The sequence below is a fragment of the Oncorhynchus mykiss genome, chromosome 10, assembly GCF_013265735.2.
Source record: "Oncorhynchus mykiss isolate Arlee chromosome 10, USDA_OmykA_1.1, whole genome shotgun sequence".
NCBI lineage: Eukaryota > Metazoa > Chordata > Actinopteri > Salmoniformes > Salmonidae > Oncorhynchus > Oncorhynchus mykiss.
The window spans coordinates 74,914,343-74,933,384 of NC_048574.1; the positions used below are offsets into that span (position 1 = coordinate 74,914,343).

Genomic DNA, 19,042 nt, shown 5'->3' on the forward strand with positions numbered 1-19,042 from the left:
GCACCACGACACCACTGACCTTCACAACAGCTTTCAACATACCAGTATTCAGTTTGGAAAATGTTTTGCTAAATTAGAGTACTGAATACCCACTTCTCCAGGCACCACTACACCACTGACCTACACAACAGCTTTCAACATACCAGTATTTAGTTTGGAAAATGTTTTACTAAATTAGAGTACTGTATACCCACTTCTCCAGGCACCACGACACCACTGACCTACACAACAGCTTTCAACATACCAGTATTTAGTTTGGAAAATGTTTTACTAAATTAGAGTACTGTATACCCACTTCTCCAGGCACCACGACACCACTGACCCACACAACAGGTTTCAACATACCAGTATTTAGTTTGGAAAATGTTTTACTAAATTAGAGTACTGTATACCCACTTCTCCAGGCACCACTACCCCACTGACCTACACAACATCTTTCAACATACCAGTATTTAGTTTGGAAAATGTTTTACTAAATTAGAGTACTGTATACCCACTTCTCCAGGCACCACTACACCACTGACCTACACAACAGCTTTCAACATACCAGTATTTAGTTTGGAAAATGTTTTACTAAATTAGAGTACTGTATACCCACTTCTCCAGGCACCACTACACCACTGACCTACACAACAGCTTTCAACATACCAGTATTTAGTTTGGAAAATGTCAAAAGAAATGCTGGTATAAATTATACAATATTAAAATATGTCATATTATCCATTTATTTTTTTGTTCTGTTGTACTGAACTACAGTGCTAAAATAATAGATATCCTCAAAGTTGAGCTTGTCTTTGCAGGGGGACTCTTATTTAGAAATACAATGTGATTTTCTTGGATTTTTTAGATTCCGTCTCTCACAGTTGAAGTTTACCTATGATAAAAAATTACAGACCTCTACATGCTTTGTAAGTAGGAAAACCTGCAAAATCGGCAGTGTTTCAAATACTTGTTCTCCCCACTGTATGTACTACTGACAACATCATAACAATAATCTACATCATAAGGTAAACAACAACAAAACAAACAACAACAACCAACCAAAATGACTTGAGAAAAAGATGACCCCTTTATTAAAAAATGTTTAAAAATACAAAGAATGAACAGATGATTATAATAATACCTGGACTAATAATGGAAACACTTCAAGATAAAGAATCTAAGAGACACTAAATAAGATAAAGAATCTAAGAGACACTATATAAGATAAAGAATCTAAGAGACACTAAATAAGATAAAGAATCTAAGAGACACTAAATAAGATAAAGAATCTAAGAGACACTAAATAAGATAAAGAATCTAAGAGACACTAAATAAGACAAAGAATCTAAGAGACACTAAATAAGATAAAGAATCTAAGAGACACTAAATAAGACAAAGAATCTAAGAGACACTAAATATGATAAAGAATCTAAGAGACACTAAATAAGATAAAGAATCTAAGAGACACTAAATAAGATAAAGAATCTAAGAGACACTAAATAAGACAAAGAATCTAAGAGACACTAAATAAGACAGAATCTAAGAGACACTAAATAGATAAAGAATCTAAGAGACACTAAATAAGACAAAGAATCTAAGAGACACTAAATAAGATAAAGAATCTAAGAGACACTAAATAAGATAAATAAATGAAGACAACAGCAAAAATCAAGACATTCTGGACACAAAACAGAGCTACTCTCTTAAAATAACCCCCATGTTACCCAAAACCCCATGTTACCCAAAACCCAATGTTACCCAGAACCCCATGTTACCCAAAACCCCATGTTACCCAGAACCCCATGTTACCCCAATCCCCATGTTACCCAAAACCCCATGTTACCAAAACCCATGTTACCCAGAACCCCATGTTACCCAAAACCCCATGTTACCCAAAACCCCATGTTACCCAGAACCCCATGTTACCCCAATCCCCATGTTACCCAAAACCCCATGTTACCAAAACCCATGTTACCCAGAACCCCATGTAACCCAAAACCCCATGTTACCAGAACCCCATGTTACCCAAAACCCCATGTTACCCAGAACCCCATGTTACCTAAAACCCCATGTTACCCAGAACCCCATGTTACCCAAACCCCATGTTACCCAGAACCCCATGTTTCTCTGGTGGTAAAAACCAAACTAAATGAATAATGGTGGTTGCAGTCACTCCTTTTAGATTTCTTCCAAGGTTCTAGAAAGAGAAACTAATTCTGAACTTGTTATTAAAATTAGAACCACTTCAGGTTTGTCACCACATTTTAAACACCAGTCCACTGCTGACCATCGATTTAAAACACAAAACTGACCTAAGATCAGCATGTAGGGTCAGCTTCATTCTACTCCTACTCCGTCCCCTGGGCTGCTCTCTCCTCTCCCGGTCCAGCTTCAGCTCTGGAGCTCAGAGAGACCGTCTCCAAGGCATTGACATAAAGATCCATGCTGCTCACCCTGTTCACTCTCATCTGCCTCCTGGTGGGCTAGGGAGACACAGCACCAACAGTCAGAAATTTACTCTACTATCTCCATTCTCTCCCTCTCCCCTTCTCCCTCTAGTTTAAATGACTTGTAACGTCTGAGTAAATGTCTTTACCTTGTAGTACAGGTAGGAGGTGGTGATGGCTGTCAGAAGGATCAGCAGCACTACAACATGTCTGATGATGACGGCTGGCAGAGGAGAGGCTGTAAACAGAAACACCTTTGATGAGGGGACTGATCATCATCACATAGATCTGTGGGAAATCTGTCATTGACAAAGTTATAAGTCTGGTTCATGTTCAGTTACCTGTGATGACGAGGGAGAGGAGCTCACTCTCAGAGGAGAAGTTATGAGAGAAAACATAATTGTCATAAACACAGCTGTAGTTCCCTTGGTGGGAGTCATCTGCAGCAGGGAAGAGGAAGGCAGCAGAGTGATTGACAGCTGGCTGGGTATGGGTTCTGTTGGAGCCGGTGAACGTGAGGAGGAAGGAGCCCCCTGGGTACTGTGGCTGAGTGGAGCAGGTGATGGTGAAGTTGTAGCCCCTGAACATCTCGGGCCCCTGGTGGCCCCTGAAGACCCCTCCCATTGAGTCAGTCAGGGAGATATCAGGCTGGACCAGGAGATCTGTAATAATAAAAGAGAACAAGAAAAACCTCTTCAACTAGTTTCCTATAGACATAACAATAACATCATCATGTAACAGTGCCAGCCACCCTCCCTCACAGGGCAACATGAGTAGTGGGCCTACAGTCACTGAGACAACATATGTTGATATCAGGCTTAAGCAGGACATCTGGAACAAGAGGAGAGAAAAAGAAAACGTAGCTCCTCAACTACTTTCCTCATTTAGATGTGACAATAACATGACATGTGACAGTGGTAGTGAGTAGAGACGTTCACTGAGATAACACTCAAATACAAAAGCATTCTGGGATATTTAAGGTGTATTTGATTCCTACTTGACTGAGTGATCTATTTAGTAAAGCAGACTGACAAGTTAAACAGTCATCATGAGAGGTGCAGAGGAAGTTGTATGAATGAAGGAAATCAGTTGAATATAATTATAATATGTTGATATTTCCTGAGCAGATCACTGTGAGTCCAGGAAGGAGATATAATACATGGACTAAAGTATGTGGAACTCAGCAGTGTGTTTTACAACAGAGGATTATGTTTACGCTCTACGTGGTTCAACACCGGCGGTCCGGTCTGCTTGCGTTGTCTACCACTTCACGGCTGAGCCGTTGTTGCTCCTAGACGTGCCACGTTGAAAGTAACTGTGATCTTCAGTAAGTCCAATCTACTGGCAATGTTTGTCTATGGAGATTGCATTGCTGTGTGCTTAATTTTATACACCTGTCAGCAACTGCTGAAATAGCCGAACCCACTAATGTCCACATACTATTGGCCATAAAGTGTATCTTGTTATTACCTGAGCAGATCACTGTGAGTCCAGGACGGAGTTCATACGTTCTTCTACACTCCCTCAGTGAAAACTCAGACCCAGAACATTTAACTCCAATCCCTCTACTGGTGTTTCCAGGTAGTACTGAAACAGTGGAGCCACAACCCAGCTGTCTACACACTACTGCAGCTACATCCTCCTGATTCTTGACAGCTCCCACAGTCCTCCACTCTCGCTGGTCGTACCACTCCACTCGACCAGCACAGCGACTGCCTCCTCCCACCAGCCTCACATCATCAGGCTCTGAGAAAAGAAGAGAGAGAGACAGTAATCTTACTATTTTCTCACTAAAACACACCTATATTGTTTCTCATATTCTTCACTCCAGGTGAGAAACAATGTAGATTGAGTGACAAACTGTTTCTTACCTGAGCAGGTGAGTCCAACAGCATTACCAGGTAGGCAGGTGTTGTTCTCTCTGTCTGAGGTGTCACAGTCCAGGAGAAGGGACTCTTTGCCTTTACACTGGAACTCTTTATCCCAGGTCTGACCCTCACCTTCTCCATAGAGCCCCCCCTGTAGAGCTGCAGGAGCCCCACAGCCAACATCCCTACAGACTACCTCTGCATCCTGCCGGTCAAAGTCAGCTTCACACACTGAGGCCCAGGACTGATTGGACTTCACCTCCACTCTCCCAGAGCAGAGATCAGCTCCATCTACAAGCTGCACAGACTCTGGAGAAAAAGAGTTGGTTGAACATTCAATCAGTTTTGTTGATGACACTGTCAAGGACTAAACATAAATCTGTTGGATAAAAGATAGTAGTTTGCTATGTTTGATACTGTAAGAGGGAGAAATGGGTTCTTAGTCACTCAGGATAGGGTTGGGAATAATGCAGGCAGGAGACAGGAATAAGTTCACTTCACTTTATAGAAAATAAACAGCTGGACATCCATCAGGCAGCTTCACTTCAGTACCATCTGAACTACAATGATCTGCCCATGATCATCTCCCATAAACCAATATGACAAACACAAATATAATGTTTAAATACATCTGACATCTCTCCCTCTATTTAAATTAAATAAAAACACATAAAACATGATAAATGGTAATATTGTATAATGTATAAATAAATCTCTCAATATGACCAGTCTCTTACCTGAACAGGTCACATGATGATAATATCCACCATCACAGATACCAGGTCCTCCTATGTCACACTGTCTAATAGAAGACTCATCTCCACTACAACTATATATTGTGACTCTTCCTCTTCCATCTTCAACCAGAGGTCCTCTAGATTCAGCTACAACATTCCCACAGTTCAGCTCTCTACACACAACCTTAGTCTCTCTCATCATGCTCCACCACCCAGGACATAGATTTAACCACTCTCCTCTGTAGAAGACTTCCACTGTCCCAGAACAGGAAGTGGTCCCACCCACCAGTCTGACTGAGTATTCAGCTGTAAACAGCAGAGAGGAAAACACAGTGGTGAGGACAGATGATGACAGTGATTCTGTTATTCTAACAGCAGTAATGCTTTGTGGTTGACAAGTATTAGTAGTTCCATAAAACACTACTTGTTATTGGGGTTTAGAATGGTTTGTATGGACACATGAATTTCTCCATGTGGGATAATAAAGTTGACTAATATTGAACTGCTATAATCACTGTAGATTTATACTCTACCTACCTGGTGGACTGACGCTTTGAGCCTGGAGATCTGAGGAGAAAGAGAGAGACAGAGGAGAAAGAGAGAGAAAGAGACAGAGAGACAGAGAGAAACAAAGGAGAAAGGGAGAGACAGAGACACAGAGACAGAGGAGAAAGAGAGAGACAGAGGAGAAAGAGAGAGTCAGAGGAAGAGAGAGGCAGAGGTTAAATTAACATCAACATGACCTTTCATGGTGCAACAACACCCATGTGTACATACACTATATATACAAAAGTATGTGGACACCCCTTCAAATTAGTGGATTCTATTTCAGCCACACCCCTTCCCCACCCCTTCCACACAGTAATACAATCTCAATAGACAAACATTGGCTGTAGAATGGCCTTACTGAAAAGCTCAGTGACGTTCAACATGGCACCATCATAGGATGCCACCTTTCCTACAAGTCAGTTTGGCCCCGGTCAACTGTAAGTGCTGTTATTGTGAAGTGGAAACTTCTAGGAGCAACAGCTGCTCAACTGTGAATTGGTAGAGCGTACAAATTGTCTGTCCTCGGTTGCAACACTAACTGCAGAGTTCCAAACTACCTCTAGAAGCAACGTCAGCAGAATAACTGTTCGTTGGGAGCTTCAGGATGAATTTTCCATGACGGAGCAGTCACACACAAGCCTAAGATCACCATGGTCAATGCCGTGCGTTGGCTGGAGTGGTGTAAAACTCAGATAACATGAGAACACTACCTGTCCTAATGCGTAGTGCCAACTGTAAAGTTTGGTGGAGGAGGAATAATGGTCTGGGGATGTTTTCATTGTTCGGGTTAGGCCCCTTAGTTCCAGTGAAGGGAAATCTAATCGCATTCTAGATGATTCTGAGCTTCCAACTTTGTGGCAACATTTTGGGGAAGGCCCTTTCCTGTTTCAGCATGACAATTCCCCTGTGCAAAAAGCAAGGTCCATACAGAAATGGCTTGTCGAGATCGGTGTGGAGGAACTTGACTGGCCTGCACAGAGGCTAACCTAAACCCCATCGAATACCTTCGTGGTGATTTGAAATGCAGACTGCAATCCAGGCCAAATCGCCCAACATCTGTACCTGAGCTCATTAATGCTCTTGTGGCTGAATGGAAGCAAGTCCATGCAGCAATGTTCCAACATCATTGCCTATCAAATATACAGTGTCTATGGGGTCAAATTGCACTTCCTAAGGCTTCCACTAGATGCCAACAGTCTTTAGAACCTTGTTTGAGGCTTCTACTGTGAAGGAGGGGGGATGAGAGCTGTTTGAGTAAGGGCTCTGCCAGAGTGGCATGAGCTGATCACACTCGCTCACGTGATAGCGACCTGCGTTCCATTGCAATTCTTAAGACAAAGGAATTCTCCGGTTGGAACATTATTGAAGATTTATGTTAAAAACATTGCATTCTGATGAAGATCATCAAAGGTAAGTGAATATTTATAATGCTGTTTCTGACTTCTGTTGACTCCACAACATGGCGGGTGTCTGTATGGCTTGTTTTTGTGTCTGTGCGCCGTACTCAGATTATTGCATGGTGTGCTTTTCCGTAAAGTGTTTTTGAAATCTGACACAGCGGTTGCATTAAGGAGAAGTGGATCTATAATTCCACGCATAACATTTGTATATTTTATGAATGTTTATTGTGAGTATTTCTGTAAATTGATGTGGATCTCTGCAAAATCACCAGATGTTTTGGAAGCAAAACATTACTGAACATAACGTGATTTTTGGATATAAATATGAACTTCCTCAAACAAAACATACATGTATTGTGTAACATGATGTCCTATGAGTGTCATCTGATGAAGATCATCAAAGGTTAGTGATACATTTAATCTGTATTTTTGCTTTTTTGTGACTCCTCTTTGGCTGGAAAAATGGCTGTTTTTCTGTGACGAGGTGCTGACCTGACATAATCTGCTTTCGTCGTAAAATCTTTTTGAAATCGGACAATGTGGCGGGATTAACAACAAGTTTATGTATGTTTGAGGAATTTTGATTATGATATTTCTGTTGTTTGACTGTTGTCAAATCGATCCCGTTAACGGGATCTTAGCCCGTCTCTTACATAGGATGGTTAAATTTGATGACAAAACAGTGGTAGGCCTGATCACCGACAACGAGCTCCAAGCACACCATGTCAGTCGTGAAGAGGGCACGACATAACCTATTCCCCCTCAGGAGACTGAAAAGATTTGGCATGGGTCCTCAGATCCTCAAAAGGTTCTACAGCTGCACCATTGAGAGCATCACTGCCTGGTACGGCAACTGCTCAGCCTCCGACCGCAAGGCACTACAGAGGGTACTGTGAATGGCCCAGTACATCACTGAGGTCAAGCCTGCTGCCATCCAGGACCTCTATAACAGGCGGTGTCAGAGCAAGGCCCTGAAAATTGTGAAAGACACCAGTCACCCTAGTCATAGTGTTCTCTCTTCTACCGCACGGCAAGCGGTACCAGAGCGCCAAGTCTAGGTCCAAGAGGCTTCTAAACAGCTTCTATCCCCAAGCCATAAGACTCCTGAACATCTAGTCAAATGGTTACCCAGACTATTCACATTGCCCCCCTCCCCTCTCCACACCACTGACACTCTCTTTTGTCATCTATGCATAGTCACTTAACTTGAAAATAAAAGAGAGCTGCACACTCTAGGAGCTCAGATGCAAATATTTAATTACCAACAGCCAAGCTGTCTTCATCAGGGTTTTCTACTCCGCTAGCCAGCACCTCTAGCCAGCACCTCTAGCCAGCACCTCTAGCCAGCACCTCTAGCCAGCACCTTTAGCCAGCACCTCTAGCCAGCACCTCTAGCCAGCACCTCTAGCCAGCACCTCTAGCCAGCACCTCTAGCCAGCACCTCGCCTAAATAGGTGTGCGTTCTTTTTCTTCTAGATAGTCACTTAACTTTACCTCAATGTTCATACTACCTCAACTAACCGGTGCCCCCACACACTGACTCTAACCGGTGCCCCCTCACACTGACTCTGTACCGACACCCCCTCACACTGACTCTGTACCGACACCCCTGTAAATACTGTTATTTTTCACTGCTGCTCTTTAATTACTTGTTACTTTTATCTCTTATTCTTCTCTGTATTTGTTTAACTGCCCTCTCGGTTAGGGGCTCGTAAGTAAACATTTCACTGTAAGGAAACTGTTGTATTCGGCGCATGTGACCATTAACATTTGATTTGATTTGACTCTGAACTTGATCGTTATAGACTGCATTTTTTTATTGCTCATTTTGCTATTTTGCTATTTGCCTCATGACTCCTGCAGTCTTTGTTGACTACAAACTTTCTTTACAAACTATGTTTGTTCCCACACTTGGGACTCTGACTCTCTATTGGTTACATGGACTTTTGGCCTCCCATCCTTTTCCAACCACCTCCCGCTGGCTTTGTATTCATGTTACCTGAGGAAATCGCTGTACAATAGGATCTTGTTGCCATCTGATGCACATTCAGATGTCATAAATCAGCACTGCAGAGCTCTCCCTGTCCTCTGCCGTGCCCTGATTGTATTACTGTTGATGATATCTGGAAATCTGCATGTACACCCTGGCCCATCTACAGTTGTGTCATGTACTGTCATGTTGTGTCTTGTCTCTGTCCTTTCCCTTCACCCTGTCTCCCTCTGCTGGTCGTTGTTAGGTTACCTTTTCTCCCCCTCTTTCCCCCAGCTGTGCCTTGTCTCCTCCTAACCACCTCGTCACCCCTTTTCCCACCTGTTCCCTTTTTCCCTCTGATTAGTCCCCTATATCTCTCTCTGTTTTTGTTCCTGTCCTTGTCGGATTCTTGTTTGTTGTGTTTCATGCCTGAACCAGACTGTCGTCATGTTTGCTGTAACCTTGTCTTGTCCTGTCGGAATCTGCCGGTCCGTCTGAGCCTACCTATGTTTGGTAATTAAAGAAGCTCTGTTTAAGTTAATTCGCTTTTGGGTCCTCATTCACGCACCGTAACAGAAGAATCCGACCAAGAATGGACCCAGCGACTTCGGATCCTCTCCACTCAGCCGTCGGGATCCAGGGAGCGATGCTAGGCAGACACGAGCAGGAAGTGTCTGCTGCTCGACATGCCGTTGAGACCCTGGCCACCCAAGTCTCCAACCTCACAGAACAGGTTCACCATCTCCGCCTCGATCCACCGGCCACTTCCAGGGCTTTCGAATCTCCGGAGCCCAGAATCAATAACCCGCCGTGTTACTCTGGGGAGCCCACTGAATGCCGCTCGTTCCTCACCCAGTGTGATATTGTGTTTTCTCTCCAGCCCAACACTTACTCCAGGAGCACTGCTCGTGTCGCCTACGTCATATCTCTCCTTATTGGACGGGCTCGTGAGTGGGGCACGGCAATCTGGGAGGCAAGGGCTGAGTGTACTAACCAGTATCAGGACTTTAAGGAGGAGATGATACGGGTTTTTGATCGATCTGTTTTTGGGGAGGAGGCTTCCAGGGCCCTGTCTTCCCTATGTCAAGGCAATCGATCCATAACAGACTACTCTATTGAGTTTCGCACTCTTGCTGTCTCCAGTGGCTGGAACGAGCCGGCCTTGCTCGCTCGTCTTCTGGAGGGTCTCCGCGCAGAGGTAAAGGATGAGATTCTCTCCCGGGAGGTTCCTTCCAGCGTGGATTCCTTGATTGAACTCGCTATTCGCATTGAGCGACGGGTTGATCTTCGTCACCGAGCTCGTGGAAAGGAGCTTGCGCTCTCCGTCGCCCCCCTCTCCGCATCACTACCATCTTCCTCTGCCGGCTCGGGTGCTGAGCCCATGCAGCTGGGAGGTATCCGCATCTCGACTAAGGAGAGGGAACGGAGAATCACCAACCGCCTCTGTCTCTATTGCGGTTCCGCTGGTCATTTTGTCACTTCATGTCCAGTAAAAGGCCAGAGCTCGTCAGTAAGCGGAGGGCTACTGGTGAGCGCTACTACTCCTGTCTCTCCTTCAAGATCCTGCACTACCTTGTCGGTCCATCTACGCTGGACCGGTTCGTCAGCTTCCTGCAGTGCCTTAATAGACTCTGGGGCGGAGGGCTGTTTTATGGACGAGACCTGGGCTCGGGAACATGACATTCCTCTCAGACAGTTAAAGGAGCCCACGGCCTTGTTCGCCCTGGATGGTAGTCCTCTCCCCAGGATTCAGCGTGAGACGCTACCTTTAACCCTCACTGTTTCTGGTAATCATAGTGAAACCATTTCTTTTTTAATTTTTCATTCACCTTTTACACCTGTTGTTTTGAGCCATCCCTGGCTAGTTTGTCATAATCCTTCCATTAATTGGTCTAGTAATTCTATCCTCTCCTGGAACGTCTCTTGTCATGTGAAATGTTTAATGTCTGCTATCCCTCCTGTTTCCTCTGTCTCTTCTTCACAGGAGGAGCCTGGTGATTTGACAGGGGTGCCGGAGGAATATCACGATCTGCGCACGGTGTTCAGTCGGTCCAGGGCCACCTCTCTTCCTCCACACCCGGGGTAGACTATACTCTCTGTCGGCTCCCGAACGTAAGGCTCTCGAAGATTATTTGTCTGTAGCTCTTGACGCCGGTACCATAGTCCCCTCCTCCTCTCCCGCCGGAGCGGGGGTTTTTTTTGTCAAGAAGAAGGACGGGTCTCTGCGCCCCTGCATAGATTATCGAGGGCTGAATGACATAACAGTGAAGAATCGTTATCCGCTTCCTCTTATGTCTTCAGCCTTCGAGATCCTGCAGGGAGCCAGGTTTTTTACTAAGTTGGACCTTCGTAACGCTTACCATCTCGTGCGCATCAGGGAGGGGGACGAGTGGAAGACGGCGTTTAACACTCCGTTAGGGCACTTTGAATACCGGGTTCTTCCTTTCGGCCTCGCTAACGCTCCAGCTGTCTTTCAGGCATTAGTCAATGATGTCCTGAGAGACATGCTGAACATCTTTGTTTTCGTTTACCTTGACGATATCCTGATTTTTTCACCGTCACTCCAGATTCATGTTCAGCACGTTCGACGTGTCCTCCAGCGCCTTTTAGAGAATTGTCTTTTTGTGAAGGCTGAGAAGTGCACTTTTCATGCCTCCTCCGTCACATTTCTCGGTTCTGTTATTTCCGCTGAAGGCATTAAGATGGATCCCGCTAAGGTCCAAGCTGTCATTGATTGGCCCGTCCCTAAGTCACGCGTCGAGCTGCAGCGCTTTCTCGGCTTCGCGAACTTCTATCGTCGTTTCATCCGTAATTTCGGTCAGGTGGCAGCTCCTCTCACAGCCCTTACTTCTGTCAAGACGTGCTTTAAGTGGTCCGTTTCCGCCCAGGGAGCTTTTGATCTCCTCAAGAATCGTTTTACATCCGCTCCTATCCTTGTTACACCTGACGTCTCTAGACAGTTCGTTGTCGAGGTTGACGCGTCAGAGGTGGGCGTGGGAGCCATTCTTTCTCAGCGCTCCCTCTCTGACGACAAGGTCCACCCATACGCGTATTTTTCTCATCGCCTGTCGCCGTCGGAACGTAACTATGATGTGGGTAACCGCGAACTGCTCGCCATCCGGTTAGCCCTAGGCGAATGGCGACAGTGGTTGGAGGGGGCGACCGTTCCTTTTGTCGTTTGGACTGACCATAGGAACCTTGAGTACATCCGTTCTGCCAAACGACTTAATGCGCGTCAGGCGCGTTGGGCGCTGTTTTTCGCTCGTTTCGAGTTCGTGATTTCTTATCGTCCGGGCTCTAAGAACACCAAGCCTGATGCTTTGTCTCGTCTCTTCAGTTCTTCAGTAGCCTCCACTGACCCCGAGGGGATTCTCCCTGAGGGGCGTGTTGTCGGGTTGACTGTCTGGGGAATTGAGAGGCAGGTAAAACAAGCGCTCACTCACACTCCGTCGCCGCGCGCTTGTCCTAGGAACCTTCTTTTCGTTCCCGTTCCTACTCGTCTGGCCGTTCTTCAGTGGGCTCACTCTGCCAAGTTAGCCGGCCACCCTGGCGTTCGGGGTACGCTTGCTTCCATTCGCCAGCGTTTTTGGTGGCCCACCCGGGAGCATGACACGCGTCGTTTCGTGGCTGCTTGTTCGGTCTGCGCGCAGACTAAGTCCGGTAACTCTCCTCCTGCCGGCCGTCTCAGGCCGCTTCCTATTCCCTCTCGACCGTGGTCTCACATCGCCTTAGATTTTGTCACCGGACTGCCTTCGTCAGCGGGGAAGACTGTTATTCTTACGGTTGTCGATAGGTTCTCTAAGGCGGCTCATTTCATTCCCCTTGCTAAGCTTCCTTCTGCTAAAGAGACGGCACAAATCATCATCGAGAATGTTTTCAGAATTCATGGCCTTCCGTCAGACGTCGTTTCGGACAGAGGTCCGCAATTCACGTCTCAATTTTGGAGGGAGTTTTGCCGTTTGATTGGGGCTTCCGTCAGTCTCTCTTCCGGCTTTCACCCCCAGTCTAACGGTCAAGCAGAACGGGCCAATCAGACTATTGGTCGCATCTTACGCAGTCTTTCTTTTCGTAACCCTGCGTCTTGGTCAGAACAGCTCCCCTGGGCAGAATACGCCCACAACTCGCTTCCTTCGTCTGCGACCGGGCTATCTCCTTTTCAGAGTAGCCTCGGGTACCAGCCTCCGCTGTTCTCATCTCAGTTCGCCGAGTCCAGCGTCCCCTCCGCTCAGGCTTTTGTCCAACGTTGCGAGCGCACCTGGAAGAGGGTCAGGTCTGCACTTTGCCGTTATAGGACGCAGACTGTGAGGGCTGCTAATAAGCGTAGAACTAAGAGTCCTAGATATTGTCGCGGTCAGAGAGTTTGGCTCTCCACTCAGAACCTTCCCCTTAAGACGGCTTCTCGCAAGTTGACCCCGCGGTTCATTGGTCCGTTCCGTATTTCTCGGGTCATTAATCCTGTCGCAGTTCGACTTCTTCTTCCGCGATACCTTCGTCGCGTCCACCCGGTCTTCCATGTCTCCTGCATCAAGCCCGTCCTTCGCGCCCCCGCTCGTCTTCCCCCCCCCCCCCCCCATCCTTGTCGAGGGCGCACCCATCTACAGGGTCCGTAGAATTTTGGACATGCGTCCTCGGGGCCGTGGTCACCAGTACCTCGTAGATTGGGAGGGGTACGGTCCTGAGGAGAGGAGTTGGGTTCCCTCTCGGGACGTGCTGGACCGTGCGCTGATCGAGGATTTCCTCCGTTGCCGCCAGGTTTCCTCCTCGAGTGCGCCAGGAGGCGCTCGGTGAGTGGGGGGGTACTGTCATGTACTGTCATGTTGTGTCTTGTCTCTGTCCTTTCCCTTCACCCTGTCTCCCTCTGCTGGTCGTTGTTAGGTTACCTTTTCTCCCCCTCTTTCCCCCAGCTGTGCCTTGTCTCCTCCTAACCACCTCGTCACCCCTTTTCCCACCTGTTCCCTTTTTCCCTCTGATTAGTCCCCTATATCTCTCTCTGTTTTTGTTCCTGTCCTTGTCGGATTCTTGTTTGTTGTGTTTCATGCCTGAACCAGACTGTCGTCATGTTTGCTGTAACCTTGTCTTGTCCTGTCGGAATCTGCCGGTCCGTCTGAGCCTACCTATGTTTGGTAATTAAAGAAGCTCTGTTTAAGTTAATTCGCTTTTGGGTCCTCATTCACGCACCGTAACAAGTTGCTAGCCCCAATTCTGACTTGTGCTCTTATATCTGCTTCACTGATTTCTGCTCTCGTAAAAGCCTGGGTTTTCTTCACGTTAACAATAGAAGCTTATTACCTAAAATGGATCAATTGAAAGTGTGGGTTCACCGCTCCTATCCAGATGTGTTGGTAACCAATAGAGAATCAGAGTCCCAAGGGTGGGAACAAAAGTAGTTATGTACTAGACTGGTGGGTGTCGGGGAGAAAGTTGAGTTATGTACTAGACTGGTAGGGGTCAGGGAGAGAGATGAGTTATGTACTAGACTGGTGGGGGTCAGGGAAAGAGATGAGTTATATGCTAGACTGGTGGGGGTCAGGGAGAGAGTTGAGTTATATACTAGACTGGTGGGGGTTGGGGAGAGAGTTGAGTTATGTACTAGACAGGTGGGGGTTGGGGAGAGAGTTTAGTTATGTACGAGACTGATGAGGGTCAGGGAGAGTTGAGTTATGTACTAGACTGATGAAGGTCAGGGAGAGAGCTGAGTTATGTACTAGACTGGTGGGGACTGGAGAGAGTAGAGTCATGTACTAGACTGGTGGGGGTCAGGGAGAGAGTTGAGTTATGTACTAGACTGGTGGGGGTCAGGGAGAGAGTTGAGTTATGTACTAGACTGGTGGGGGTCAGGGAGAGAGTTGAGTTATGTACTAGACTGGTGGGGGTCAGGGAGAGAGTTGAGTTATGTACTAGACTGGTGGGGGTCAGGGAGAGAGTTGAGTTATGTACTAGACTGGTGGGGGTCGGGGAGAGAGGACTGAAGAGTGGAATATACTTCTAGGATACATGACTATAATCTCATTAGTTCTTTACTTCAATGATGTGAGATAAACTTCTCAGCAACTTATCTTTGATCAGTGGTTGAACCAAGCTACCAACAGCAACCTCATCTGTTCTGAAAACCCCCACAGGAAACTGCTCACAGGGCAGCAATGTTTCATAGTGTCTGCTATAATATCACCACTAACTTTCTACTGCCTGAGTTCATCTCTTATAAGGGTTTACTGAACAACTTGAATAAGGTCTGGATGTCTTATATTGAAAACACTACAACAAAAGGAGTCAATTGAAAAGATGTCCACTTCCTGTTTTCAATAGCTGCTGGGTTGCTCAGTCCTGGTGGTCTGCTGTCCTGTGTGTTGTCACTCTGGCCTTGACCTAATACACCTGAAACCAATAATGAATGTTTCACTAAGATCCTAAAGCTGAGTGGGATGTGTTGGGTTGGGGTGGTGGAGGACGGGCCGACCCAGATACACCTTACATTATGTACAAAAGTATGTGGACACCCCTTCAAATTAGTGGATTTGGCTATTTCAGGCACACCCGTTCCTGACCTGTGAATAAAATCGAGCACACAGCCATGCAATCTCCATAGACAAACATTGACAGTAGAATGGCCTTACTGAAGAACTCAGTGACTTTCAACGTGTCATCATCATAGTAAGCTACCTTTCCAACAAGTCTGTTGGTCTAATTTCCACCCTGCTTTAGCTGCCCCGGTCAACTGTAAGTGCTGTTATTGTGACGTGGAAACGTCTAGGAGCAGCAGTGGCTTAGCCTCGAAGTGGTAGCTTACACAAGCTCACAGAACGGGACCACGAGTGCTGAAGTTCGTCGCGTTTAAAAATCATCTGTCCTCGGTTGCAACACTCACTTCCGAATTCCAAACTTCCTCTGGAAGAAACTTCAGCACAAGACCTGTTCGTCTGGAGCTTCATGAAATGGGTTTCTACAGCAGAGCAGCAGCACACAAGCCTAAGATCACCATGTGCAATGCCAAGCGTCTGCTGGAGTGGAAACACTTTCTCTGGAGTGTTGAATCACGTTTCCCCATCTGGCAGTCCGTACCACAAACCTGGGTTTGGCAGATGCCAGGAGAACGCTACCTGCCCCAAAGCATAGTGCCAACTGTAAAGTTTGGTGGAGGAGGAATAATGTTCTGGGGTTGTTTTTAATGGATCGGGTTAGGCCCCTTAGTTTCATTGAAGGGAAATCTAATCGCTACAGCACACAATGACATTCTAGACTATTCTGTGCTTCCAACTTTGTGGCAACAGTTTGGGGAAGGCCCTTTCCTCTTTCAGCATGACAATGCCCCTGTACACAAAGCGAGGTCCATACAGAAATAGTTTGTTGAGATCGATGTGGAAGAACTTTACTTGCCTTCACAGAGCCCTGACCTAAACCCCATTGAATACCTTTAGGGATCAATTGAAACGTTGACTGAGCCAGGCCTAATCGCCCAACCTCACTAATGCTGTTGTGGCTGAATTGGAAGCAAGTCCCGCAGCAATGTTCCATCTTCTAGTGGAAAACCTTGCCAGAAGAGTGGAGGCTGTTATAGCAGCAATGTTCCATCATCTAGTGGAAAACCTTCCCTGAACAGGGGAGGCTGTTATAGCAGCAATGTACCAACATCTAGTGGAAAACCTTCCCAGAAGAGTGGAGGCTGTTATAGCAGCAAAGGGGGGGACCAACTCCATATTAATGCCCATGATTTTGGAATGAGATGTTAGATGAGCAGGTGTCCACATACTTTTGGTCATGTAGTGTACATTCCCCTTCCATGCAAATGTGTAATTCTCTTTGCAGATGAGATTAAATCTAATTACATTTTTTAAATCATTAATATCAGAGGTCAGGGGTCAAGCTGAGCCGGACCAAGAGTGGAAAAGGTTGCTGGTTATGATGACATCACTGGTGAGAAGTCAGTAAAGACAAGATATTCAGTTGGCTGCATGTTAGTCTGTCAGCCCTATCTCTGTTGACATCTCACTTTCTCTCCACGCCTTCTCTCTCTCTCTCTCTGTTCCTCTCTCTCTCTTCCTGACAGATAGCATCAGACCTGTTGCCTTGGTAACAGACCTCTATCATCTACACCCCCCTTCTCCTACTCTAACATCAGACCAATATAATATATAATATGTCAAGTATAAGTAGTTCCATAAAACACTACTTGTTATTGGGTTTTAGAATGGTTTGTATAGACACATGACTTTCTTCATGTGGTATAATAAAGTTTACTAATATTGAACTGCTATAATCACTGTAGATTTATTCTCTACCTACCTAGTGGACTGACGCTTTGAGCCTGGAGGTCTCAGGAGAAAGAGAGAGACAGAGGAGAAAGGGAGAGAGAGACAGAGAGATAGAGAGAAAGGGTGGAGTCAGAGGAAGAGAGAGACAGAGGAGAAAGGGAGAGAGAGACAGAGAGACAGAGAGAAAGGGATGAGTCAGAGGAAGAGAGAGGCAGAGGTTAAATCAACATAACATGACCTTTCATGATATGATGGGGAAGACGTGTGGTATGGTGCAACAACACCCATGTTTAAACACATTCCCCATCTCTCCTCCACCCTCCTCTCTCCCCTACCCTCTTCTCTCCTCCACCCTCCTCTCTCCCCTACCCTCCCCTCTCCCCTACCCTCTTCTCTCCTCCACCCTCCTCTCTCCCCTACCCTCCTCTCTCCCTCCCATCATCTCTACTCTACCCTCTCTCTCCTATCCTCCACTCTCCCCTTCCCTCCTTTCTCCCCTCCCCTTCTCTATACCCTACCCTCTATCCCCTACCATCCTCTCTCCTCTACCCTTCTCTCGTGTCTACCCTCCTCTCTCCTTCCCTCTTTCCTCCTTCTCAAATCTCTCTCCCCTACCCTCCTCTCCCCACCCCTCTTTTCCCCTTCTCAATTCTCTTCCTCTACCCTCCTCTCTCCCCTACCCTCCTCTCTCACCTATCTTGCTCTATGCCCTCCTTTCTCTCTCCCCTCCCTTTCTCTCTCCCCAACCCTCCTCTCTCCATACCCTCTCTCTCTCCTCCGTTTCTCTCTCCTCCTCCTCAAATCTCTCTCCCCAACCCTCCTCTCTCCCCAACCCTCCTCTCTCCTCCTCCTCAAATCTCTCTCCCCAACCCTCCTCTCTCCCCACCCCTCCTCTCTTCTCATCTCTCTCTCTCTCTCTCTCTCTCATTCTCTCTCTCTCTCTCTCTCTCATAGTGTTGGACCTGTTGATCTTGACTCAGCTCATATACCTCTAGCATCTACACCCCTCCCTTCTCCTACTCTAACATAACACCAATATAATATATAATACATAATATATACTCTCATTCATTTCCATAGAGACAGATACAATCAATCATTGACACACTGAATATACAACAGTCAGATGCATGACACCATCACAACTTAACTGACATTAGTGCCTGTCCCCAGATGGACAGTTAGACTACAGTAAAGTACATTTACAGGTGATCACATCATTGTCCTGCTTTGAGACACATTTTTACTGTTTGCTTCCAGTTGTATGTTATTTTACTAACCCTGCAAATTATAATATATCTTACAATATCAAATCATATCTCAGTAACTGTCACAAGTGTATATAAGTGTAACAAAATCTTACCTGCGCTCCACAACAGGGTCATCAGTATCACTGCAGGTATCATATCTGCCTCTAACTGGGGCTCCACAGTCTGCTGTCATAAAGAGTGGACTGAAGAGTGGAAAATACTGCTAGGCTATATGACTTCTCTCTCATTACGTCCTAACTTCAATGATGTGAGATTAACTTCTTAGCAACTTATCTTGGATCAGTGGTTGAACACACGACAGCAAACTGATATGTTAAAAAAACTCCACAGGAAACTGCTGACACAGCAGCAAAGTTTCACATAGTGTGTCCTATAATATCACCTCTAACTTTCTACTGCTTGAGTTCACCTCTTTTAGAATATTGGCTTAATGTACCAGCACCCAAAATGAGTACTGATGAGGTCTCATGTTAGAGCAGGAGAAGGGGGGATGGTTACTGGTTATGATGACATCACTGGTGAGAAGTCAGTGACCAAAAAGATGAAGAGGAGGGAGAAGAGGAGAGG

At 46.1% G+C, this 19,042-nt stretch overlaps 1 pseudogene; it reads right to left on the reverse strand.

Annotated features, from left to right (window-relative positions):
- Positions 1-2,013: 2,013 nt before the first annotated feature.
- LOC110517287 lies at positions 2,014-18,610 on the reverse strand (annotated as a pseudogene).
- Between the last annotated feature and the right edge of the window lie 432 nt (positions 18,611-19,042).